The following is a 25,717-nucleotide window of genomic DNA, read 5'->3' as shown; positions in this document are numbered from 1 at the left end:
CCGAGTACGTCACGGGGCCGGTGGCGGTGCTTGCGGCGGTGCTTGCGGCGGTGTCTGTGGCGGCGGTGCTAGCGGTGGTGCATGGGTCAGCACCTGCTGAGGGACACAGCAGGACGTCTCCTGCAGCCTCAGATGGCTGCCCACTGGGGAAGAAGCTGGGGACTGTCGTTGAGGCTGTAGAGGTGCAGGTGGCGGCACAGAAGGTGTGACACTGGTCCCACAGTCGGTGCCACCATGCCCTCTCCTGACCTGCTCTTCTGCTTTTGGCCCTTCCCCACCTTTGATGGTGCCGCAGTTGTCTTGCCACTATCCCCTTTTGTTTTTGCTGAGCCCTTGGCGGCTGGTAGTTTCGGCTTCTCCCTCCGGGATCTGGGCACTTTTTTAACCTTGGCAGGTGGGGGAATGTCCTTGCCCTCGCAACGTGGCTCACTGGCAGCCCTGATGGGTGGCACACTCGATGACCCCGCAGTTGCTGGCACCACTGTGCCTAGGGATTTGGTGGCTGAGGTGCTGGGCTGGGACCTGGAAAGCCTGGCCCTAGGGGAAGGACAGGGGGAAGTTAAGGGAAGAGGTCACAGTTTGCCAGGAAAAGTTTTTTAGACACACTGGGACGGGAAGATGGAGGGGGTTTGGGGGTGGAGGAAGAGGTAGTGGTTGTAGGAGGTGTAAGTCTGCTCAATTTGGGTGAAGGTGCATGGGCCGGAGGCTGTTGTGAGGTGGATGGCTGTTGGGTTGGTATGTGCCTGCATTTGTGTACTTTGGGAGGAGGGCTCACTGACACACAAGGAGAGGACACTGGGGATGTGTGAATGGTAGTTGGGGTGGTGAGTGCACATGAGCCGTGTGTGGTGATGTGCGTGCTGGTGATGGAAGTTGTGGCTGAGGATGTAGTGCATGCAGGTGTGAGTGGAGACGAGACAGGGAGGGAGGAGGAGGACGTGGAGGAGGAGGACACAGTGGAGGCTGTGGATGTTGGTGTGTCTGCATGGGGATGGTGCTTGTGTGAGTGCCTGTGCGATGTGTGGTGCTTATGTTTGCCCGAGCCACTCTTGTGTGTTGATGAGTGTGCATGCTGGTCTGATGGTGTGCTTGGGATAGGCTGAGATACAGGGGATTGGGTCTGGTTTGAGGAAGTTGGAGGGGGAGGCTGGCCACAGGGGCAATGGCTGCCCTCAGTGCTGAGGCCAGAGCCTGAAATGCTCTCTGTTGGGCTGCCTGCCAAGAATGAATGCCCTCCAGGTATGCATTTGTTTGTTGCAAATGCCTCTCAACACCCTGGATGGCATTCAAAATGGTAGATTGCTCAACAGTGAGGGATCTCAGGAGGTCAATAGCCTCCTCACTGAGGGCAGCAGGGCTGACTGGGGCAGGGCCTGAGGTGCCTGGGGCGAAGGAGATGCCCACCCTTCTGGGTGAGCGGGCACGGGACACATGCTGAGGGGCTGCTGGGAGGGCGGTACTGGTGGGGGGTGGCGGCTGTACCTGTTGATGCGGTGGGCACAGAGGTCCCCGCCACCGCAAGGGAGCTCCCATCAGAGGAGGAGTCGCTGTCACTGGTGTCTGCTCCTGTCCCCACCGTGGAGCTCCCCTTGCCCTCCGTCCCACTGGTGGCTTCAGACTCTGTTGCTTCACCCTCCAGGGCCAAGTGGGTTGCAGCTCCCTCCTGCTCCGGTGCCAATGCTCCTCCGCCTGATGATGCTAATGCGCACAAAAACAGGGAGACCACAAAAAGAAAAGGGGGGGAAAGACAGAAGAAAAACATGTTCAGTGCATGCAACACCACTACCGTTGGCGGACACAACACACATGCAGCAGCCCTCTGCACTATGCCATGCATTAACAGTTCCTAGAAATTTCACCTGACCATGGGGTACGAGGCCAAAGCCCAATTGCTGCACACCTGGAAGTCACAGGAGCCTGACTAGTTGTAGATGGCTATTACCACTAGTGGGGTTGGGGTGCCACAAAGCCTGCCTCACAAGGGACCTTGTCTACCAAGTTCACCCTGGCCTAGGGGAACCCACTGCCCACCTCCCCCACCAAGACACCTCGTTATGCGTGCAAAGTCAGCTGAATGAGAGTGTACTCATCCCCTTGTGGCTGCTGTGATGCCCTCAAGTGCCCATCCAACTCCAGATACTCCACCGCCAGGATCCTGGACATCAGGGGGGTCATGGTGCCCCTTCCATATTGGGAGGCCATCCCCAACTGGGCCTCCGCCGTCTTCTTGCTCGAGCGGCACAGGTCCTCCCATCTTTTACGGCAGTGGGTGCTCAGTATGTGGTAGACCCCCAGGGTCCGGACGTCCTTGGTGATGGCACGCCAAATACCCTTCTTCTGGTGGGCGCTGACCTAGAGGAATGGTACTGGGGGAAAGGAAATTACTCACCCGTCCCGGACCGTCATACTCATTGCCCACCAGTTCCCACCCATGCCCTGACGCACATACACTCAGCATCCGAACATGCAGGCCTCAGCCCCCCCCATGTATCTTCCAAGCACACCACTCAAAGCAGGCATTGCCCATGCAGCATGCTCACAGTGAACTCACCTGTTTGTCTGGAGGACCATACAGTTGCATGTACTGGGGGAAGACCCCATCCACTAGTTTCTCCAACTCCTCCGAAGTGAAGGCAGGGGCCCTTTCCCCAGACACTATAGCCATCGTCGCTTCCAGACACAGGTCACAGCAGCACTTGCAGTGTAGGTCCTCTCCTGTTGAAGGTCAGGTATCAAGTGGGTGAACAGACAGAAAATGGTGGTCACGCCCACGGCGGTGCGTACCATCACCGCCGGCGTACATCGTCTTTGGCTCCTGAGACCAATAGGGCCCAATTTTAACCAATGCAGAATTGCGCAACAATCTTTGACCGCCCACCGTGCCGGTGTACAACGCCAGCGCCGTTATCTCATATCCCCTTGTCCCACCTTACAGGTCAGGCAGCCGCCATTTCAGGGGGCCACATGGGATGGATAATAACTGCGTCACACCTATCTAGGCCGGGAATACAGACAGATACCGGGACATTGCGGATTAATAACGTTTCTGCAAATTACACATTGTGATACCTTAGTGTTGGATGACTCTGCTCGCTGTTCTCCTCCATAGGGCACATCTGCTGGGGCAGGTGATGAGATGGCAGCATCCTCCGGTGTACAGACCCCTGGTGGACAATGGAAGAGAGACACATCATAATCACATACAGACTTGATTATGCAACAATCCATGAACTGTGTGCCCAGTTGAAGCCAGACCTGATGTCAGCTATACGCCATCCCACAGGGATACCCCCTCTAGTGCAGGTCCTGTCTGTACTCCATTTCCTGGCCAGTGGGTCTTTTGAAACAACAGTGGCCATGACATCATGGACGTCCCAGCCAATGTTCTCTAACGTGTTGTCCAGAGTGTTGTCTGCCCTGCTGAAACACATGCGCAGTTACATCGTTTTCCCACAGGTGGAGGATTTGCCCACAGTGAAAGGTGACTTCTATGCCCTGGGACATATCCCCAACATCACTGGTGCCACTGATGGGACACATGTGGCATTTGTCTCCCCCCCCACCCCGCAGGAATGAACAGGTGTACAGAAACCGGAAGAGCTACCATTCGATGAATGTGCAGATGGTGTGTTTGGCAGACCAGTTCATCTCCCATGTCAATGCCAAGTATCCTGGCTCTGTGCATGACGCTTACATTTTGAGAAATAGAAGCATCCCTTATATGATGGGGCAACTCCTGAGGCACCGAGTGTGGCTAATAGGTGAGGCCAAGGTCCCAATACAGTTGACATAGGTGTCTGGGTATGGGGTTGTCCCTAAGGGTTAGTGTCTGTCTAACAGTTGTCCCTCGACATTTGCAGGTGACTCTTGTTACCCCAACCTGTCATGGCTACTGACCCCAGTGAGGAATCCCAGGACAAGGGCAGAGGAACGCTACAATGAGGCACATGGGCGAACTAGGAGGATAATCGAACGCACCTTCGGCCTCCTGAAGGTCAGATTCCGGTGCCTCCATCTGACAGGTGGTTCCGTATACTACTCACCGGAGAAGGTGTGCCAGATAATTGTGGCCTGCTGTATACTGCACAACCTGGCTTTGCGACGCCAAGTGCCTTTTCTGTAGGAGGATGGGCCAGATGGTGGTCTTGTGGCAGCTGTGGAGCCTGTGGACAGTGAATAAGAGGTGGCAGAAGAAGAGAAATTGACAACCGAAACAACATCATCATGCAATACTTCCAGTGAGACACAGGTAAGAAGATGTCACTGCTTCCCACATCTCATACTATTGTTGCAGCTACCATAAGTTGGCATTTTCACTCAGTGTATGGACACTGACTTGTCACTTTGACCTTCCATTTCACAGATCTGGGTCCCACTTTGTGCCCTCTGCTATGTTTACTCCTGGCCTACAGCTGTGTAAAATTGGTACGTGCACAAGTACATTGACATTGCTATATTCCATAGATATTGCAATTACACATTTGTGAAAGCACAGACTGACTCCAGATTGTTTTGTGATTGAAGCGTGTTTATTTCTGTGCAAATAAGTGGAGGGGGTTGTAAAATGGGCTGTGGTGATGGTGGAGGTATGTCCATGTCAGAGTCCAGTCTATTTGTTTCACAGGTGCATTGTCCAAAGGGGCATAGGAAGTGAAGCAATGGCAGTTTAAGGATGGACAGGGTGACATAGTGGGTCAGAAGGTGACATTCAGGGGGTTCTTATTTCCTGGTGGGGGTCTTGGCAATGTTCTCTGTCTTGTTCCTGGATCTCAGGGACCGTTTGCGGGGTGGTTCTCCATCTGCAGGGGGTGGGGTGCTGGTGTCCTGTTGTTCCTGTGGCGGTGCCTACTGTCCACCAGCGCCGGCGGAAGTGGAGGGCTGTTCATCATCCAGGCTAGTGTCAGGGGCCTGTTGGTGTGCCACTGTGTCCCTCCTGGTGTTGAGAAGGACTGCCAGCACCCCTGAAATGGTGACCAGGGTGGTGTTGATGGACTTTAAGTCCTCCCTGATCCCCAGGTAGTGTTCCTTCTTCAGCCTCTGGGTCTCCTGAAACTTGGCCAGTACCATGCCCATGGTCTCCTGGGAATGGCGGTAAGCTCCCATGATGTTGGAGAGTGCCTCGTGGAGAGTGGGTTCCCTGGGCCTGTCCTCACCCTGTCACACAGCAGTCCTGCCAGCTTCCCTGTTATCCTGTGCCTCTGTCCCCTGAACCGTGTGCCCACAGCCACTGCCCCCAGGTCCCTGATCGTCCTGTGTTAGTGGGGTTGCCTGGGTTCCCTGTAGTCGTGGACACACTGCTGATTGACGTGTACTGGGGACAGAGGGATGGGCCCGCTGGGTGGGTGCTGTGCTGGTGTTTCCTGAGGGGGGAGGCTCTGTGGTGGTTTGTGACTGTGTCAGAGGAACCGACTGTCCTGAGGTCCCTGATGGGCCGAGCTGGTCATCTTGATCCAGGCGTGCAGAGCTGCTGTCATCACTGTGGGTCTCTTCTGTGGGGGGACTGGATCTGTCTAGTACCTCCTGTCCGGTGACGTTGGGTATGGGTCCTGTTGGGGTGTAAAAGTATAGTTATTGTATCTGTGTGCAATCTTGTGCAATGGGTGAGTGACCCTCTACTCCTGAGCTTGCATTATTGGCTTGGTCCTTGTGTGATTGGTGATTTTGGGGCATGAGTGAGTCTCTGTACTGGACATGCTTTGGTGATGGGTGTCCATGCATTGGTGTTAAATGCAGGCCTTGGTTTTTGGATGTGTGGGTTGTGTTAGTGGGGTATCTGTGGGTTGTTGGGGGTGATGGGTGTGAGGGTAAGGGTGGGGGTATGTGATGGCATGCAGGTGGGGTGTGGGGGATAAAGTAGTAAAGATATGTCTTACCAGAGTCCAGTCCTCCTGCAACTCCTGCGAGGCCTTCAGGATCCATGATCGCCAAGACTTGCTCCTCCCATGTTGTTAGTTGTGGGAGAGGAGGTGGGGGTCCACCGCCAGTACTCTGTACAGCAATCTGGTGTCTGGATACCACGGAACATACCTTCCCCCGTAGGTCGTTCCACCTCTTCCTGATGTCATAAAGTGTTCTTGGATGCTGTCTCACTGCATTAACCCTGTCGACAATTCTGCGCTATAGCTCCATCTTCCTTGCAATGGATGTCTGCTGCACCTGTGATCTGATTAGTTGTGCCTCTACCCGGGCGATTTCCTCCACCATGACCCTGAGCTCCTCCTCAGAGAACCTGGGGTGTCTTTGAGGTGCCATGATGTGGTGTGGGTGGTGTGTGAGGTGGTGTTGGTTGTGATGTGTAAGGAAATGTGTTGTTGTGTGTTGTTTGAGGTGCGTGGAAGTTGTGTAAGTGATGGTGTTGTGTGTCTGTGGATGCTGGTGTTGTTTTCGGTAGTGTCTCTCTCTGGCCTTCTTTCAAAATGTTGGTAGTAAGGGTTTGTGGGTGATGTGGGTGTGTGCTTTATATTGGATTGGGTGTGTGGGTGTGGTGGGTGTATGTGTATCAGGTGTGTGTATTTCGAATTGTCCAATGTGGTTGTGTTTTGTAAATATGTGTGTAATTTGAGCGCGGCGGTGTGTACCGCCAATGGAATACCGAGGTTGAAAGACCGCTGTGTTGATTCGTGGGTCGTAATACTGTGGCCGTATTTTTGTTGGCGTGACGGTGTCGGTTTTGGTATCGCCAGTCTATCACTGACCTTTGGTGGGGTGGACTTGTGTGGGTGTTTGTATTGTGGCGGATTCCGAGCTGTGGGTCGTAATACCTGTAGTGGAATTGCGTGGCCGCAGCGGTATGTTGGTGGTCATCTGCAAGGCGGAAAGCGGGATTTACCGCCAGGGTTGTAATGAGGGCCTTTGTCCTTATCTAGCTTGGCGTGGATAGCACTGTGCTGATCCTATGCTTAAAAACTTTGCTAGATAAACAGACATTGAGGTGAGCAAATCTAGAGTGTCGCTGGGGTTGTAGAGTGCTCCTTACTGGAGGTGCTCTCCATCTAGATTTGGGAACGACCCAGAGTTCTCTCTTGTGTTTTGCATATATATATATATATATATATATATATATATATATATATATATATATATATATATATATATATATATATATATATGTATGTATATATATATATATATGTATATATATATATATGTATATATATGTATATATATAAATATATATATATATATATATATATATATATATATATATATATATATATATATATATATACATAATAAGCTAATTTAATTTAACATTAGTTCATATGTGACTTTATTTCTTTAATATAAGTTCCTGCCTCCAATATTTGCTATTGGAGGGTGTTGCAGAACTAGTGGTTGGCCATGTGTGGTGCTGGACTGGACTTACTCCAGCTCTGAGCTGGAGCACATTTACAACTGTTTGGGTCTTTTTTGGCTGTAGTAACTATAGAAGTGCTCTTTGTGAACAGGAATAGGCTTACTTTCTTATGGGTTGGTGCATGTCCCTCCTTAAATACCCCCCTTGATTTCCCTTAAACCCTATTCTCTCCTGTCTATTCCCCTCATGTTTTTACATATTACCAATTGTTAAGCCAGTCCCCCTTATTCCTCTAGCATTTACTGATAAAATGCATATCTGATATCTTATTAAATATGTGTTTGGGTGTAGCAAAATGAGCATTTGAAAATGTTCTTGTTAAAACCAAAAAAACTCTGAAAATCTTGTAAAACATACCAAAGACAATAATGAAATGTGTATGCGTGCGTACTTTTTTCTTTCTTCCTGAAGACTAACCCTTCAGTATTTCAAGTACATTTGTTGAAATCTGGAACTCTGTATCAGATGCATTTGGGCAGACAAATCACCACAGTACAGCTGAAAAATGTTGACCGTCTCAAAAGAATCAGAAAGTGGAGCACTGGCAATTTGTTTCTGTACCGATTGTTTGAATTAACATGTACATTATTACTGGAAGTCAGTGTGTTCTAAAGGTTTTTCTCAAGAATGTACTGAAAACTATCTCACAAAGTAGTGCATTAATATGATTTGAGGATATTTGGGAAAATCAATAATTTTGTTAGCAGTTAAAGACAATGGTTTCTGAGAGGGATATCAGAAATGATTCCATCTCATTATGAGGAAAATCCCAAAATAGAGAACACCAGCTTCAGAGTGATAAGCCCAGCTTGGTAAAACTCTATATTCATGACTTTTCAAAAAAAGGAAAACACTTTTCCTGGAGCACAGGTAGAAACATGAATTAAGTAAATGTTACAAGAAATCAAGAAAGGAGAAAGAGTAGCATGTGAAACAAAGGTAGATGGGTTGGAGATACTTTTTAGGGGTGGAATTACTAACATCTAGTTGGAAAAAGGTAAAATGCTATAGGTATATACAGAAGTACTTTGGTATAGGAAAAGTGGCTAAGGTATATGCTTGGGTGAATATACTAGGATTTAGGCCAGGCCACTGAAATAATGCTACAATGGCAGACCAAATTATGTGGCAGGGTTGATGAAATTATTCAGCAAGAAATAGTAAGTTATGCAGCATAATGCATCACATTCTGTAGCAGTGCTATTTCATTTTTTCTCACAGATGAGCCCACCCCAATGCCAAAAAAAATCATTAAAAAATGTGTACTCCAGGTACCAGCTAATCCTGTAGGAGTCTTTGTGGCCCTCCCCTCAGGTACTGTGGTATTTTCACGGGACCGACGTGACCTGCCCATGAAGTACTGCAGTACTCTGGTGGAAGTCATACCACAGGACCGTGTAATCTTCACTGAGCACCATCACAGCGGCTACACATCAGAGCTTGACTGAACCAATTTGCATAAGTATCCTTTCTTGAGTGTTCCACACATTAACCTCAGAAGAACTAAAATTCTACAATTAGAATCAATTATGTGTTAACAAATTGGTCATGTGGTACTTACATTGACATGCCCAAACATGCTTCTGAGCCCACATTTGAACCCAGCTCAAAATGTGTCATCTCTCCTCAGAATTCCTATCAGGGATTCACCCTTCCACCATCCTCAAAAATATCTCTCCACATATTCTAATAGAACTATACTATCTGTCAACCTTCAAACACTCCAAACCGCCCCATATTGCAACCATATTGCAAAAAAGTAAGCTTTACAAAAATTGTTAATGAACTTCAAAGACTCTAGATACAGACAGGGAAACATACAGAGAAATGATGCACTGATAATTTGCATCAGATGAATCATATAAAAATAAATTAATTAAATGCCCATTTTGTCTACAGCCTTTGAACTGCTTCAATTACATTAAGTTAGAAAATGAAAGGAAGCTTTAAAGAACATGCCTCCTCTCTATAAAGTTGTTGGAAGAAAATTGTTTGACAATCTGGGTGCATTCTTTTCCCCATGGATAAAATACATAATGTTATGGAAGATGCTCAACGGAAGCAATTTTTTTAAGTTTGGGTACATACTGCAGCTTTCACACAAGGTACTGATCAGTCTAGTAAATGGAATGGTTTATGAAAAAGTTGTATTATCTCTGCAATCACGCCTGCATTGACAGCCACTCAGTGAATGGGTACTTATATAGTGAGTTGTGTCAGATGTAAGTATATCTTGGCAGTGGGATTGCTGGCTACCTTGCACATGACTTTGATCAGTTTGTAAAGATTTGTCTCAAGAGTAGAATCCATTTGAACAGCTCTTCCCTTCAAGCATTCGGGAGAGTATTGCGACTGTATATTAACAATTCACACATTTGGATCTACCTTTTCTGTAATCCCTTATGGTTGGTGTTTATAGTAAGCATATCTAAGTTAAGTCTCAATTAACCACTTTATTTACCATTAAAGAATGGGTTTTTGGCATCTGACTCAGGTTTAACTGAGTAATCTGTTTAGAAATGGTTGGAGACTGTTGCCCAAGTTTAGAACTCTGTTTATCGGCACTGCTATAATAAAACTGAAGAAATGCTGCTGTGTTGTCATAAGGTCAAAATATGTATTATAACATCCCGTGACTTGTTTTGCTAAGAAATGCCTAAAGAGCACTAAACCATTGCTTCACACATTTATGTCAGTCTTCTAAGAATCAACATTTAGCATGGACATCAACTGAATTTCCTTCTAAGAATTGTTTTTAATTATCCAAACATCTTTCCTGCAGAGTGTTCATCAAACAACTTCCAATGTATTCTCAATGGAAAGTACTACTCAATAAAAGACATCTAGGCAGTTTCAGCACAAACTATTTGTTAGACCTGTTAGCCTTAGGGTGATCTTCCGCCAAACTTTTTGTCTTACTCCTCTATTTTTTCTGCTCTCGTCTTTGTTGATGTTAGTACTCCACACACTTTACCACTGCTAACCAGTGCAAATGTCTGTGTTCCCTGCTTAAAACATAGTAACATAGGTCTGTCCCCAACTGACATATTTAATTTACCTATAAGTCCCTAATAAGGTGATACCCCATGTACCCAAGGCCTGCAAATTAAATGATACTAGTGGGTCTGCAGCACTTATTGTGCCACACACTTAAGTAGCTTTGAAATATGTCTCAGACCTGCAAATGCAGCCAGTATGTTCAGTTTAAAACTGCCATTTCAACCTGGCAGAATAACTCTTTTGCCAAGCCTAAAGCTTCCTTTTTAATACAGATAAGTCACCCCTAAGTTAGGCCCCAAATAGCCCACAGGGCAAGGTGCAATGTATTTAAAAAGCAGGGCATGTACTTTTAGGTTTTACATGTCCTGGTAGTAAAAAACTCTTACATTAGTTTTTCACCATTGCAAGGTCTACCTCTCCCATAGGATAACATTGGAGTTCCTTTGTTACATTTAATGAGGATAACGTACAATTGGGAACAGGTAAAAAGTTCATGTTTGGAGTCTTTGGAATTGTAATGAGAAATCCTCTTTCATGGTAAAGTCAAATTTCGATTACTCTTTTGAAAATGCCACTTTTAGAAAGGTTGTAGTATACCAAAGGGCAACTCAGTATCCCCTTGTGGGCTTGGGTATCTATGATCAAGTAAAGTAAGTAGTCAACAAGGGAGTTGTTTAGAGTAAAACTATAGTACTTAAAAGTATTGGGGATGTCCTAGGGTGACATCTTAATTCAATAGATTACAGTTTTAGAGATTATAAGAAGTTGAATGAATCACAGCGTCAGACGTATATATTTTTACAAATTATACCAGAATCAAACACATACAACCCATCTCTCCCTTGGACCATTCACATCATTCCCAGAACTTTTGTCTTAATGCTAAGACTGATAATCTATTGTTGTTCTGAGAGAGTGGGTTATTAGTACATTGCCAAATGTTAAAGAACAATGTTAATATGCATAAAAACAATGTCAATGTGTGCCATGATATGTGCCAGCATGACAGCAAACTTACATCAGTGTTGTCAAATCAAACCAACATGACCTCCCATCAACCCTGAGTCACAAATACATGGTCAGGCAAGCCCTGCGACCTAGGCCAAAAGCAACTGATTGACATATAACAGGTAGGGTAAAATGTAGCCTATAGACAAATGCTCGAGCAGGTAAACCCCAGCTTGATCCCTCACATAGGCAATAACATCACAATAGTCGCAGGAGAATTTTCCCCAATAAAATACATTTGGCCGGAGGGGCGCACGTTCCCAAAACACCATAAAATTCAGATGCCACATCAAGTTAGGAACACTCAATCCATCAGAACACAACACACACACAACATGCAGTGATGACGTGCTCCCCATGCTTGACATCTGGACTTGTTACCTACTGGCCTGCATTTTGTCCTCGCAAGGTCGAGACCCACCTAAGCACTTTATCAGATTTATGACTCTATGAGTAGGCCTGGATTCATTTCCACAATGTATAGAATTGTTTTATAACCCTTCAAGAAATGTATGTACTATATGTTAGCATTTATGTTGAACCCCTTTATTTTTTTCCTTTGTTTGATTCTAATATAATTTTTTGGCAACTTACATTGTCTGACTTTTAGAAAGTTGCCATTTTTCTGCATTAACCTTTAGTGCTTGCAGCCTGTCTCTGGGTCACATGACTGGGTGTGGTCGGGAGTTGGTCTTTGTGTATTCCTCCTAGACCGTCAAAATAGAGCAATTAGGTGTGCCTAGATAGGCCATTACTGGCAGAATGGGAGTGTGCAGTGAGGCACAACCCCACTTACATCTGTATAGGCTGTGTCCTGCCTTCACACAAAGGACTGCATACCCTGTGCAAATAGTCTGGAGCCAGGGTAGGGAAGGCAGGAAACCTGAGCATTTCAAAGGGAATCCTCTGGAAGTTTCTCCCACTTCAAAGAAGGCACCAGGAATTAATATTAGGCCTCAAACACCAACTCTTCAGTACACTTGTGGTCCTGTGGAAGACTCTGCTGGGAAGAAGGACTGCTGTGCTGCTGAAAGAACTGCCACTCTGCTGGACTGCTGCCCTGAAAGACTACTGCCTGCTGTGCTGACCTTCTGCCCTCTTGCAGGCGTGAGAAGGAATGGATCTGCAACCTCTATCCAGGACCACAAGAGTGACTCCAAGGATTAGTCTCTTGTAACTAGTGCCTGGACTCTGATACTGTGAGTTGTTTCCTGCCAAGTGATGCCACCCCATTCCTTGGCCTGGAAGTAGGCCTGGAGGTGCTCTGCCAGTCCGTCTGTGGATCCAGCACAACCAATGCATCTCCTCTGCTGTAAGGCACAACACTGAGAAAAATGGACGCATCACCTCTGTTGCGAAGATTCTTCCAGTGCAAGGACTCCACATTTACCTCGCAGCCCGCAACCTCATCGGAACCACCTCTCTGCAATACATCACTGACAAATGCCCTCTCATCGCAAGACTCCCGACGACGGCAGCCTTGATGACAGTGAAGGGCTTCTCATTGCAACCCACACAGTCTCTTCAGAACCAGCCTGTGGGTGAGCATCTTCGACACTGGACTTCACATGGCAAGTTTCCTTCAATGACAGGCTCCTCAACAATGGCGCAGAACCTCAGAACCTTGCATCACAGCTCTCTGGAACAGAAACTACTTGACACATCTCCCACCCGACACTCACATCCTCTTGACTGCGTAATGCAACCTAGATGCTTGACTGTACAATGCACCACAACCAGGATTTAAGGTACTTTTGTTCAGCAGTCCTAACTGGGTCCCTGTAGCCAGCCCGTGCTCCATTGTGGTTGGTCTGAAGTTGTGACTTTTTCCCAGTCCAGCATGACTAGCTGTCCACAGTTGGCGCTTCATGCTTGTTGGTGCTATTTTCACTGGAATTTGTAAATCTGCGTTTCTCTGGTTCTATTAAATTATTATTTTTTGCTTTGGTCTTGCTTTATTTATTAAACATTACTTTATTTTTTTCCAATTTGGCATGGGATCCTTCTTTTGTTTTGTTTTCACGTTATTATTGTTTGAAACGTTGCACAAATACTTTACACTTTGGCTTCTGAGTTAAGTCTGACTGCTCTGTGCTAAGCTCCCATAGGGTGGAGCGTGTGTTAATTGGGGGTTTGCTTGTGACTTTACCCCCTCAACCAGTAACCAAATTTCTTACACCGTTGTTCTAGACACACCTACAAATGTTCTTCTTAGAGAGACCCTAGTAGCAGTGCTTGAAATGGAAAAATTAAAGTGCAGGTACTCTGTGCCAGAGTACCTGCTTGTTTCCCAGAAGTGCAGGTACTCTCCAATAAAAAGTATTACGTTTTTCTTGAGATGTGCCGGTACTCTCCCTCTCAAAATAAAAAAGTGCCGGTACTCCGTACCGGACAGTACCGGCCCATTTAAAGCACTGCCTAGTAGAAAGAACCCATACACCTTTATATGCACGGCATGGTACCAAATAGTTACTGAAATGCAGACAAATCAACTGCACTATCACACACCACACTAATATATATAATAGAATCATTCAGCTAAACCAGAACAATTATCCCACACCTGTGTGGCAACAACATGGTATCTCAATTATCTAAGGGGATAGTGATATACATATAGAAAGCACTTTACTTAATGGACACCCGTCCACCCAAATCAACGAAAGTACCTTGGCACAATTATCCACACACACAAGACACTACAATTGTTTTCTCCTCTCTAATTTATTTACATTGACTAATCCACACAAAACACTTTTAATCTGAACAATGTATAATATATATACGAACATCCTACAACCAAACACCAACAAACAACAGACGCGGTTGAATGATGACTCTGCCAGAACCTTTCATAAAAACTGCGATAGTATAATAATGGTTCTAACCACCTTTCAAATATCCATAACAACATGTAAGTAAATGAATAAAAAGCCGTCGGTGCATTTAAGGGGGTTGAAACGGGAAGTACATGGAAGCTACGGTGTCTGGATGGTAACGTCCAGTTGATACAGCTAGTGGTTCGGCCGTGAGGAAGGGGTATACCATGGGCCTGTGCCACCCACAGAATCCTGCTTTGATTTGGGCTATGAAGCGTGGCGCATGTACAGACTGCCAGCTGTTCTCGAGGCTTACGGCCTTGCTTTTATTGTTCTGCTAAATTAGCGGTGAGGCATGAGAGGGATTCCCAGCATACTACTTGTTTACATAGACATTTTAATATGTTCCACACTCTCGCACATAAAAAGGAAATAGCAGCTGATCGGGGCCGGGGCAGACGGACTATTTTTTTACCCTCGAGCATTCACTTTGCAGGGCTGTGGAAAATCCAGACGAGGCGGGAGCCGCCGATCACTCTGGCTACAGCTGGGCTTTTATCAGGGATTAGCAGGCGTTACGTGGCCGATGGAAAGTGAACGGCATCTAACGCCAGCACAGCCAATTATCCTTTGATGGTGCCCGGGTCAGGGATTGTCAGTCACACTTGGTGGAGCCGTTGCGCGCGCTCGCACAGAAGCACAAAGGCCGTGAAATAATGATGACGAGGCAATGCGCTGCATTACGCACTCCTAAACTGGCGCAATATGAAATACGAGGATGGCAAAACACGAAATCGTCAAACCACCACACAAGCAGAATAATACTTCAGCGGGGTAATGTAAAATGTTAGGACTTCCTGCAGAATGTGATGAGGGACCCATGAGTCTCTATTATTTCACATATAATCATTGGCCTTTTTCTGAATGGGGGTCTGTTACGTTTGGTGGGCGCTTGAATGGTTGGGGGTCCCAGATGGTGCAGAGGCCTGACTTACGCCCCGTAGAACCTATGTGCTGTATTGCAGAATTACATGAAAAGATAATCATTCCTGGTTTAGTACGTATACCTCGTACATCAAGGGGACAACATCTCTTTTTTACACTAGCCTAAAATGACCCAATTCCCCGAATCGTTATATCGAAACACTACGAAATTGTAAAGCAATGCGTACTCTGCATCCTGGAGGTAATTCCAGTTGACTGTTTTTAAATGATTTCTGCTGCGCCGAGTTAAAGTTTATTCGTATTTTGACATTGGACTACACACGCACCCAGTGGAAAGAAAGAATCTTATTTTAAAGATTAGCAACTCCATTTGAAGCTATTCAACACTGCTAGCGACTTCTTAAACGTAAATAGAGTCAACTGATTTGTTTTTCTATAAAAAAAAATAAGGCTATGTCAAAAACGTTGAAGGAGCAACATGATCCGAAAGAAGCTTTTTAGCAGAGGATAGTCAGAATTTCTGACAATTTATATCACAAGACAGAAACATCACCAAATATTTGGATGGGTTGAGGGAGTTTTTAGATCGCAAATACGTGACTAATACCAGAAACTCGCACACACGTAAACAACCATAACCACAAAATAAAGCGCTTGTATGAAAAACAAACATGTTGGACTTGGAAAAAAGATTTGCAAGGGCGTTATTGAGATGATTCTTAATTTTAGTACACAAATACGCATATAAATTTGCCTAAACATCAGCACCTCTCCCCCCTCTTTCTTACTGCCTTATATAATACTCATGTTACATCTACCCAAGGCAATAAAATGTAATTTAGACACATCCTCTCTCGTCTGGGTCCCACAGCTATTATTTCCACATAGTAAATGTTACTGTGCTGCACAGTGTTTGAATTTCAGGCACGAAACAAATTAGCATTTTCTGCAAAAGGAAAATCTGCGCAGGTATGTAAAGCTAACTCCCTTTCCACAATTCACGGCGATGCCAGCCTTTGCCCTTTTAAGAATAGCAGGTCGGTGACGAATACGGACGGCTTCACGGTCCACCTATTGTGCCAAGGGCTGCTGCGTCTAAGTACCGTTGATGTGAAACACCTCTGCGTTCAACATTGTGTGACTGTGTCCCATTTTTTAACTAAAGGAAAATATGACTGTATGAAACCAAATTTCCCTTGCATGAAACAAGCGTGCAGTAATCCTTCAGACATTACTGAGTGGACACGTACTCTACTCTGTACGTCCGACTTGCTTCTGTAAGCACCAAAGAACATGATTGCACGAAAGCTCCTGAATGCACAGGATAGCACCTCTCAAAAATGAAATGCAATTATTGTGATGGTAAATCAAATTTCGTAGCTCGCTTGGCTAATGCTGAGGTCAGAATGTGGCCTAATACTCACAGGTTCGGAGCCCATGGTGGCCAGTTTACCCATCGGGTTTATCCTTCCGACCTCTTTAAACGAAGTCGGTCAAATTAGGTAACAATAAGCACCCGGGGTCCGCCCTGCGGACCTGTGCATTCTATAAATAAACCCAACTTTGAAACATGTACACATTTGTTATTTTAAGTATAATCGATGTTGTAGGAACGCCACACTTACCTGGTCTTTCAGGTGCAAAAGACAGATATGACCTATTCTTGGTGGGAATCACATTTCCCTTTCGTCCGAAAGATGCAGTCCCATGAGCGCAGAACTACTTTCAAATCATCAAACGCCAGTTCGCCACCGGCGGGCTCTCTCCGCTGTCCCAGCCAGATGTGTGCAGCCACCTCACGGTGCTCTGCCTTCGTGCACACAGGAGCTCAGAAAAGTGCGTCACTCACCTACCCTAAACGGGCAGTTCTGGACCACCTGATTCAGGCAGTGACTACTCCAGGCTCTGGACTGCGCATCTCCACACCGTCTGCGCACATCCACTTTACAGCATGTGTTGTACCGAGGGGGGCTAAGCTGGCTACTAAATATACTCCTGTGTGGCCGAGCCAAGACAAACACCAAGGATTTCCTCATAGCCTGCAGCCAATCAAAGCCATACATTAAAGCCTTCCTAATCCGTAACCAGCACGCCTCAATCCACGACAAAGCTGATGCAAATATTATTGCGCAAATTAAAAGTGGTGCCACCTAGCATGACAGGGGATACCAGAAATAAGCTTTGCCCATTCTTTCAAGACATTCTGGACACTCTTGCTAACGGCTGGCACAGGGTGGGTAGAGGGTGGGCAGTCACGGGTGAAGTAAAAGGCGCAGATCTGTACCAGAGTGCAGGTTAACACACCACACATTCCAGATATTTAACTGGTGGGGACAACACTTATAGTTTAGTACATTTTGAAACTGGGGTCGTTGTAATTCGATCTAGGACGCGTGAAAGTGCATGCGGGACTTCCTAAATCGTTCTTACCTTAAGAAAACGTTACGCCCTGCTCAGTTGGAAGAGTTATCAAGAGTTCCCACAGTGTAAAAGTACAATTTTTCTTCGGTCTCTCCCCGCTGCTGTCACACGGGCTCCCCTTAACCCTTGTAAAACACAAACGTTCCGAACGCTCCTGTATAAGCGAAGAGAGAGGGCGAGGGAACGTCAAATGGAAAAGTGCCATTGCAGTCATATATCAATCAGGCGCGCGGGAGATCCATGGCAAATGGAAATTCCACAGAAACGCGAAGCCCTTGTTATCTGGGAAATCACTAACCTCACCAGCGAGGTTCGCCCCTTATGGGAATTATTACAAGGAGAGCCATAAATTGCAAAAAACACACGTTTTATCTAGTTGTAAGAGACATCAAATTACTTCTTAAAAGCCACTCGGCATCAAGTAATTTCTTGCAAAATAAATACAAAAAGTGTGCTTTCGTGTGTGTTAAAAGTCCATCCCACTTTGTTATCTTGTGGGTGTCAGTTAAAGTAGGATGAAATAAGCATGGATCTACCAAAATGCCTTGCCTGCCTGGCCAACAATTCCGCCACCTTTATTTAGAGATGCCGGATCTGCCGGAACGTCAGTTGATCTTGCTAACAGAAACCCCTTGTCAGATTCCCTCCCACTACATTCATTCGGCTCCAAGGCATCACACGACCCGCCCCATTTATAGCCAGATATTTCAATGCTGTTTAGGCCCTGAACATGGCAGCACAGGCCTGAAAAATGCAAACACTGAGAGAACAATTTCATCAAGATAGGGGCATTTTTATTTGGTTTTCATTGATTTTTTTTTTGCATAGGTTTGTTTCAGAAAAACAAAAAAATAGGGTTGACCAGGCGCAAAAGCATGGCAGCCTGGTAGGTATTCATAATTTCGAGAGTGCTGCTGTTGGAATGTGTCTTTTAAAAGCAATATTAATACGAAAAACTTGCAATATATTGTGTGATGAAGCTGCAAAGAAATTGTGTTAACGTAGAAAATAATGCACACGTTTGAAATGTGCCCACGGGCAGTGGCTACCAATGTATACGAAGACTAATGAAAAGGCTTATTAATTCTGTTATTTATGCAATAATGTTTGAATTTGTATTAGTATATCATAATTAGGGTTATGTGTTAAGAAATTGCTTTATTTAACAAGAAGGGCTTTAGCTTAGCGAGGGTTTGGGCCTAGCTGCCTGGTCTCATATTGAATTGTATTTTCTAATGTGTAATGTGCTGTTTTTCCTGAAGGACACAAAGCTGTACTTTTCCAAGAGCTCTATGTGTGTAGCCGTAGTAAATTCTTTCTCATGAGAACCGACTTGCTCAAGGTGATGTTCTTGCTTGATGCAACAGTGTAATTCGAGCAGGTGCAAGGTTAACCGTACTAGGAGAAGACAATATAGACACTGACTGGAGCGCAAAGTGTAACATTTCCTACCTGACATTACAACCGTTGAAGACATCAGTAGCATGGACCAATCCGTGACATGGGAACTGTGAACTGTGGAAAATTCTAGCAAGGTGCTTACCAGAATATTGGACAGAGATAATGATGCACCAAACTTTATCCAATGAGGAATTAGGGAATAGTTAGACAATTTTGATTTAACGGCGTGACTCAAGAAGAAACCATCCATTTTGTCATTTTCTGCATCCCCATTCTCCAAGCCCACACTTTAGTTTTAGTGTCCTATCATCTAAACCATCCTCTGCCCACATTTTGCTTGATATTATCTTCTTCTCTATCTGAGGGAAGTAATATGTTCCTTAGCTATGCTATTTCGAGACTTTGTCCCGCCCTATCTCTGCTGATGGTGAATCGACTGATGTCCTGAGGACGAAGACTGGCGCTGCTTGCTGATCTGTTGAATTGGTAACTATCTGATGCAAATTGTGATTGTCTGTTTGCCTTTTCTTTCTAGGTACTAACTGCTATTTTGATAGATGCCTTAGTATAGATGTTTTCTAAATTCATGTTCACTAAATGTTTTGCATGGAGCCCAACATGCTAATGCTAATTTGAGGTTAGTTAAGAAGCCCAACATGCTAATGCTAATTTGAGGTTAGTTAAGGCATTCACTAATGCTGTGTGCAAATAGACAAATGACTGAGTTCTTGCTTTGTTGAACCATGTACTAATGAGACTCTGCTAAGTTGATTCATATTATATGTTGTGTCTAAATACTGAATGAATATAGTATATGTCTTGATTAAGTTGTGCTCTGATTGCTAATTAGAAGTGCTTCTGATGTGGTTTATTGATATTGAAGTTAACAGACATGACATTAGATTGTAACTAATAAGGAAATAAATATCCTAACACTTAACTAAATTGGTGTGGTTATTCATGGCTAAAAGGTGATGGTGTGTTCAATTATTGATTCCTATTGATTGTTCTATTGAGAAATTGACTGTCATTATTGGTTGCTCATTGATTTATTGATTGGTGATGCCAAGAAAATATCTCGTACTGGAAAGTCCCCAAACGTGGTCCAAAGGTTTGTCGACCTAAATGCGTCTCCTTGTAAGTTTACTTATTAAGGCTCTGACGCGCTAACAGTTTTGGTAGCAGAGGATGGTTTGGCCCTTGCCAGCCCCAGTACAAAAGATTAACAGTTTTGGTAGATATTGATGGGTTTGGCCCTGTGAGGCCCCAGTGCGAAAGGGCACGCTAGTAGAGTTGAATGAGTTTGGTAGTAAGCAAGGTGTACTGAATAAATTGGGGTGAATAATTTTCAATGATGCAAATTGGAAAAAGGATGTGTCCCTAAGTCCCAAATGACTTTCCCGGAATCTCTGAGCTTGCTGAAGGGAGTTTGAGTATGTTCTCGGTGTTCTAATGATAGTGTGAATGAAGTAGGTTGTTGCGCTTGCACATCTTATGCATATCGCAGGTGAATTGTGATGTTTGTGAGGATGTTAGTCCAGATGATGATGTTTTAATATGAGTGGGCGTACTCCGCAGTATGAGAGTAGGGAAGTCGGCGAACTTCATGTGAGTGTGGGGCTTTGTGCTCAAAATTGTCCACGTGGTTGATGATGATGTACGGACCCTGCGTGGTCTAAGAATCCGGAGTATATTGATAAGTGTATGAGACACTTGGTTTATGTTGTAATTTGTGCAGTTTAATAGGTCGATAGTGAAGTCGACTAGTGAGTTTGAGTCAAAGTGAGTGAATGAAAACTTCGATGGAGATTTGGTGAGTTCTAAAGTGCACTAGAACAGTCATCCATTGACAAGTCAAGAGTAGAATTTGCGGATCAAATTTTGCTTGCGAGTGCGGGATCAGAGAAGGAGAGTGTAGCGTCCGAGGCTAAGCAAAATCTCTGTAAAGTTCTGAAGTGATTGTGTTACCCTTCCTGTAGTAAACCGGCAAATTTGAGTTTTAATTTGGTTGGTGCTCGCAATATATTCCATTAGTTTTGTGTAAATAGAGGGCGGGAAGACAAGGCGACAGACTTTGTCAGCCGCAATGCGTGCGAGTGTGACGTCATTGGAGCCGCGCTGGGATAGGTTGGTTAGGAAGAAGGGTCACGCTCGGATTTGGCAGCCATCTGTGAGAGGCATTTGGTTGAGAAGGTAGGAGAAGAGAATTCTGGGAATTAAAGTCACTTCCTGATTTGATTGTGAACAAAATAAAAGATGAGGGTACACCAGCTTATATTGTAATGGAGGAAAAGGGTGTCGCGCCATGCCTTTGGCTGAAGCAATGGTGCAAAGCCACGGAGAAAGAGGTGTGCTTAGCGTTTCCTGAAAACGGAACGTTCAATTTGAGGGTTTTAGAAAATTTGCGGAGGGTGCTAAATGATCTGAAGCCACCTCCGAGACCAGCACAGTTTGAGGCGTTAGCAATCTGGGAACTAATGGCGATACGGCAACAGCAACAGAAATTTGAGAGGAGAATGAGGAAAGCTGAAAAGACACTAGCGGAGGCTATATGGGATAGTGCACAGAGAGTCTGGAGGAGAGAGACAATAGATGGAGTTAGGCTATTTCCAGCGATAGCCCAAGAGGGTGAAGACTAAGGGAGGAAAGCTACTCGTAAGACTAACAAAAGTCCTTCCAAAGACAAAGAGGTTAGAAATCCCTGGACAGAGGTAGATGACCCAGATGATGACAAGTTCCATAATCAGTTACTGAATGATCGTCCACTGCCATATGCGATAGACGAAAATGGCCCAAGTACCAGTACATGTCCTACAGGTTCAATACAGGAGAAGGCGACAATGAACCAGACACAGGTTAGTCCTGTCCCGACACAAGTCACGATGCAGAGTAGTTTTGGCGTGTTCACCACTCAGGTTATGCAACCTCAGTTGCAACCGCCACAGGTTCAGAGGCTTTACCCTGACATACCCATTTTAGAGACTACCACTAATTTGATGGTGCCGATAGAGCCAGTATATGGGAGACCAAAGTTGATTCAGACCGAACAAACTCCACCTTTACTGCCCCAGGTGCAGCCGCAAATGATCCCGAGATATACTTCGGTCACAGGACCACAGTCAAACATGACACCAGTGATGAGCCAGAATATGGGAGTTAGCCTTCCACAGGTTTTGGGAAACAGACAGACGCCGATGCCATATCTTTGCCTATTATGGTTGATCCACCAGTACCATTGTATTTGCAGGCGAGGCCTAGAGTATGCGATCAAGGGGTAATGATACAAGATACAACAAGAGGAGGGTTTGTAGGAAGCCCCCAAGGGACGTCTCCAGTGGAACCGACCTTTGAAGGATCTAGATCCTTGCTAGATTTCAGTCCGATCGGGGTTTCCCCAGATGCCTTGAGACAGTCAGGTTCGAGACTGCTGACGCCGCAGATCTCGAGTGTGGATGTACCACAGACACCTTTAGTGCAAGCTGGGAACATCTCATTGCAAGGTTTAACAGCACAACAGCTGACCAACTGGTTAGACAAGCTTAATACCCCACAGACTGCTCCTGCAGCAGCAGGAAGGGCGGAAGGAGAAGAGTACTTGAACTATGTGAGGTTGGGCATGGAAGCCAATGAACTCGTTGAAGGGAGCATGGGTGTGAACAGGCTAGAGTCATACACGGAAGCAGAATTGAGGTACTTGTGCCCAAAGTTAACAAGAGAAGTGAGTAAGGTGCACCAGAGGTTGGCAAATTTGGCAGACAAGTACGGCATAGATTTAGAGAATACCAAACATTTGAAGAGAAGTTACAGATTCGATTTTGAGCCAAAGGATTTTGAACATATGAGGTCTACTGGGATGAAAGCGCACCTCAAGAAGATACTGCAAAGTACGCAAGTCTGGGGAGCCTTAGAGAAGTGGGCAGGCAGATGGGCAAAGAAAAGAGACAAGAAGAAGAGTGATTGCATAGAGCTGCCAGCTAAAACATTACCAGATACAGGCACAGTAAAGATGTTACCAATGAGAGAAACTGCCGGAGGGGTTCTTGTTCATGTACCATGGACTAGAGGCGATATTCTGTCATTTACGAATGACTTCCCCAGGCTGAGGGAAAAACCAATAGAGTGGTACCAGCAGACAGACAGGGTTGTGAAGCTTGCGAAGTGTCTTTGGGAAGACCTGAATATTCTCTTTGAGATAATAGTTCCAGCTGATTTGTGGGTTGAGTGCAATAGGAGCGTAGATTGGTCGTCTGAGGAACCACCAGCAAGGGACAGGAACACAGGGGCGCCGTCTCCTGATGTGATGAAGTATTATTGTAAGGTGATTGAGTTTCTGAAAATGAGAGTTTCGCCTAAGAATATTGATTGGCAGAGGATTGATCGAACAGCCCAGGAAGTCAAGGAATCAATACATTCCTATTATGAGAGGTTGTTGAAGGCGTTTAAACATTACAGTGGCACAGAGGTTATTGAGGCGAAGGACATGAATCACCTTGTGTTCAGGTTTGTGGAAGGGTTGAGGCCTGAGATTGGCCTAATGATTAAGAATCATTTGATTTGCTGGCAAGCAAAGCCGATTGATGAGGTGTTGCAGTATGCGAAGTATTGTAGCGATGAAATTGAGTTGAAGCAGAGAAAGTTGAAGGAGAAAGCGATGGTGATGCAAATTAAAGCAGCACAGACAGGGATGCAGGGAGGTTTTCTACAGCAGATGGTACAGCAGCCGCAGGGAAACAGGATGTTTCAGACACAGGGGAGAAATAGAGTTCGAGGAGGTATTGTGAACCGCGGTCCAGACTTGATCGCTGTAGTAGTTCAAAACGATGCACAGGGAATGAAGAAGCTGTTACCTTGTCATGCTTGCGGGGTCGTTGGACACTGGAAGCGCGAGTGCCCAATGATGGTGCAGGATGGTGTCATTCAACAAAGCAATGATGTCAGTTCATTCCAAAATGTGAGAGGACCAAGATTGAGAGAGCCAAATCCAAACTTCCAGAATAATGTGAATCAAATGCAAAGTTTTCAATCCATGCAGCAGGTGCAGATGCGACATATACAACCAATACAGTTACAACAAATGAAACAGCAGGTCCCCATGGTACCTAGACAGCAAATGCAAGTGCCTTTAGCTCCAATGGAACAGCAACAGGTGATGCTTCCTCAACAGGTCACAGGTCAAAGAATGAATCAGAATCACACAGTACAACAATACCCATTGCATGGTGAGAATGGAATAAACGATGAATGGTCGGTTGAGAGTTCAGACAGAGAAGAGTGCAGGCTTGCAGCATCCTTAGAGGTAGATCAGAGAGGAGCCTATGTTCAGGAGAAGGTTATGGGTTTCATTCATGGTTGACACAGGAGCTACAAGCTCCACAGTCAGAAGTGCAGAGGTTCCGAAACTGCCCCTTTCGGGACGGACAGTTCAGGTAGTAGGAGTAGAAAACCAACTCCTGACTAACCCGATCACAGATCCGGTTCAGGTTGAGCTTGGCACTTTCCAAGGATTGCACAGATTTGTGGTTTGCGATTCAAGTCCTATATCCTTATTGGGAAGAGACTTATTGTGCAAGATGAGGAGTTCAATCACCTGTGAGGGAATTGAGGTCCAGATAAACAGTGATGATGAAGGGGAGGAACAAGGTTCATAGCCTGAAACTGAGACAACAGATGAGGAATATCCTCTGATTAACTTCTTTCTGATGTTCACAGTGGCTGATCTCCCAGCAGACTTACAGGGAACAGTTCAAGAAAAGGTGTGGGATTTGACAGGGAAAGAAGTAGGGTTGATAAAAGGAGTAGAGCCAGTCAAAGTCAGTGTGAAGCCAAACACTGTGTTCCCCCAGATACCGCAGTAACATATGGCGCAAGATGTCCTTGTAAAGGTCCCGCAAATCATTGCATATTTTGTGAAACAGGATGTCTTGAAGGAGGTGTTGAGCAGTCCATGTAATTTTCCAATAATGGGACTGAGAAAGCCTTGTGGGAAGGTTCGGATTGTCCAAGATTTTAGGAAAATCAATGACATAGTGGTGAAATGTTGCCCAGTGATGCCAAATCCTGCTGTGATTATGTTCCAGATTCCATGTGATGCAGAATGGTTCACAGTAATTGATCTGTCGCAAGTGTACTTTTCTGTGCCTCTTCATGAGGACAGCCAATTTCTCTTATGTTTTCAATTCTTGGACAAGTTCTACAGTTGGGGTCGAATTCCTCAGGGGTTTTTGGAATCACCTTCTTCTATATTCAATCAGATACTGAAGAAGAATTTGGAGTCATTGGAGCTGGATTTCCAATCGACTCTAGTGCAGTATATCGATGATTTATTGATTGCGTCCAAAACAAGGGACGAGTGCAAGTATGATTCGATTGCCTTATTGAATTACTTGGGAAAGAATGGACACAAGGTGTCCCCAAAGAAATTGCAATATTGTCAGAAAGAGATGGAGTATTTGGGTCATCAAATTGAGAGGGGGGTCAAAGAAATTATGCAGAGAAAGAATAACTGCAGTGTTACAGATGAATTCACCAATGACATGGAGAGATGTTAGGATGTTCCTAGGAATGGTGGGCTACTGTCACCAGTGGATCCTGAGTTTCTCAGTTATTTCTAAGACATTACAGAGGCTGATGGTCAAGGAGGGTCAGGATGCTATAGTTTTGGAAAATAAGGAAATGAGAGCGTTTACTGAGTTAAGGGAGAGCATGTGCAGGGCTCCAGTTTTAGGCATGCCTGATTACACGAAGTCTTATGTTCTGTTTTGTCATG

At 45.3% G+C, this 25,717-nt stretch overlaps 1 protein-coding gene across 5 annotated transcripts in view; it reads right to left on the bottom strand.

Moving 5' to 3' along the window:
• The window catches only part of NDP (norrin cystine knot growth factor NDP), a 333,976-nt gene that overhangs the window by 247,164 nt on the left and 61,095 nt on the right, over positions 1-25,717 (bottom strand). For 2 of the 5 annotated variants that reach the window (XM_069204195.1, XM_069204197.1), the window contains exon 1: positions 17,560-17,772. The exons of 1 other annotated variant lie outside the window; for it this stretch is intronic. The gene's annotated coding sequence lies outside the window, so the exon portion shown is untranslated. Of the gene's footprint in view, positions 1-16,754; positions 17,322-17,559; positions 17,773-25,717 lie in introns of those variants that run through there. 2 more of the 5 variants (XM_069204193.1, XM_069204194.1) reach the window with 1 other exon arrangement.

This window comes from Pleurodeles waltl, chromosome 8 (genome assembly GCF_031143425.1).
Source record: "Pleurodeles waltl isolate 20211129_DDA chromosome 8, aPleWal1.hap1.20221129, whole genome shotgun sequence".
Lineage (NCBI taxonomy): Eukaryota > Metazoa > Chordata > Amphibia > Caudata > Salamandridae > Pleurodeles > Pleurodeles waltl.
The sequence above is the reverse complement of the archived record's forward strand: the minus strand, read 5'-3'. Positions and strand labels throughout refer to the sequence as shown.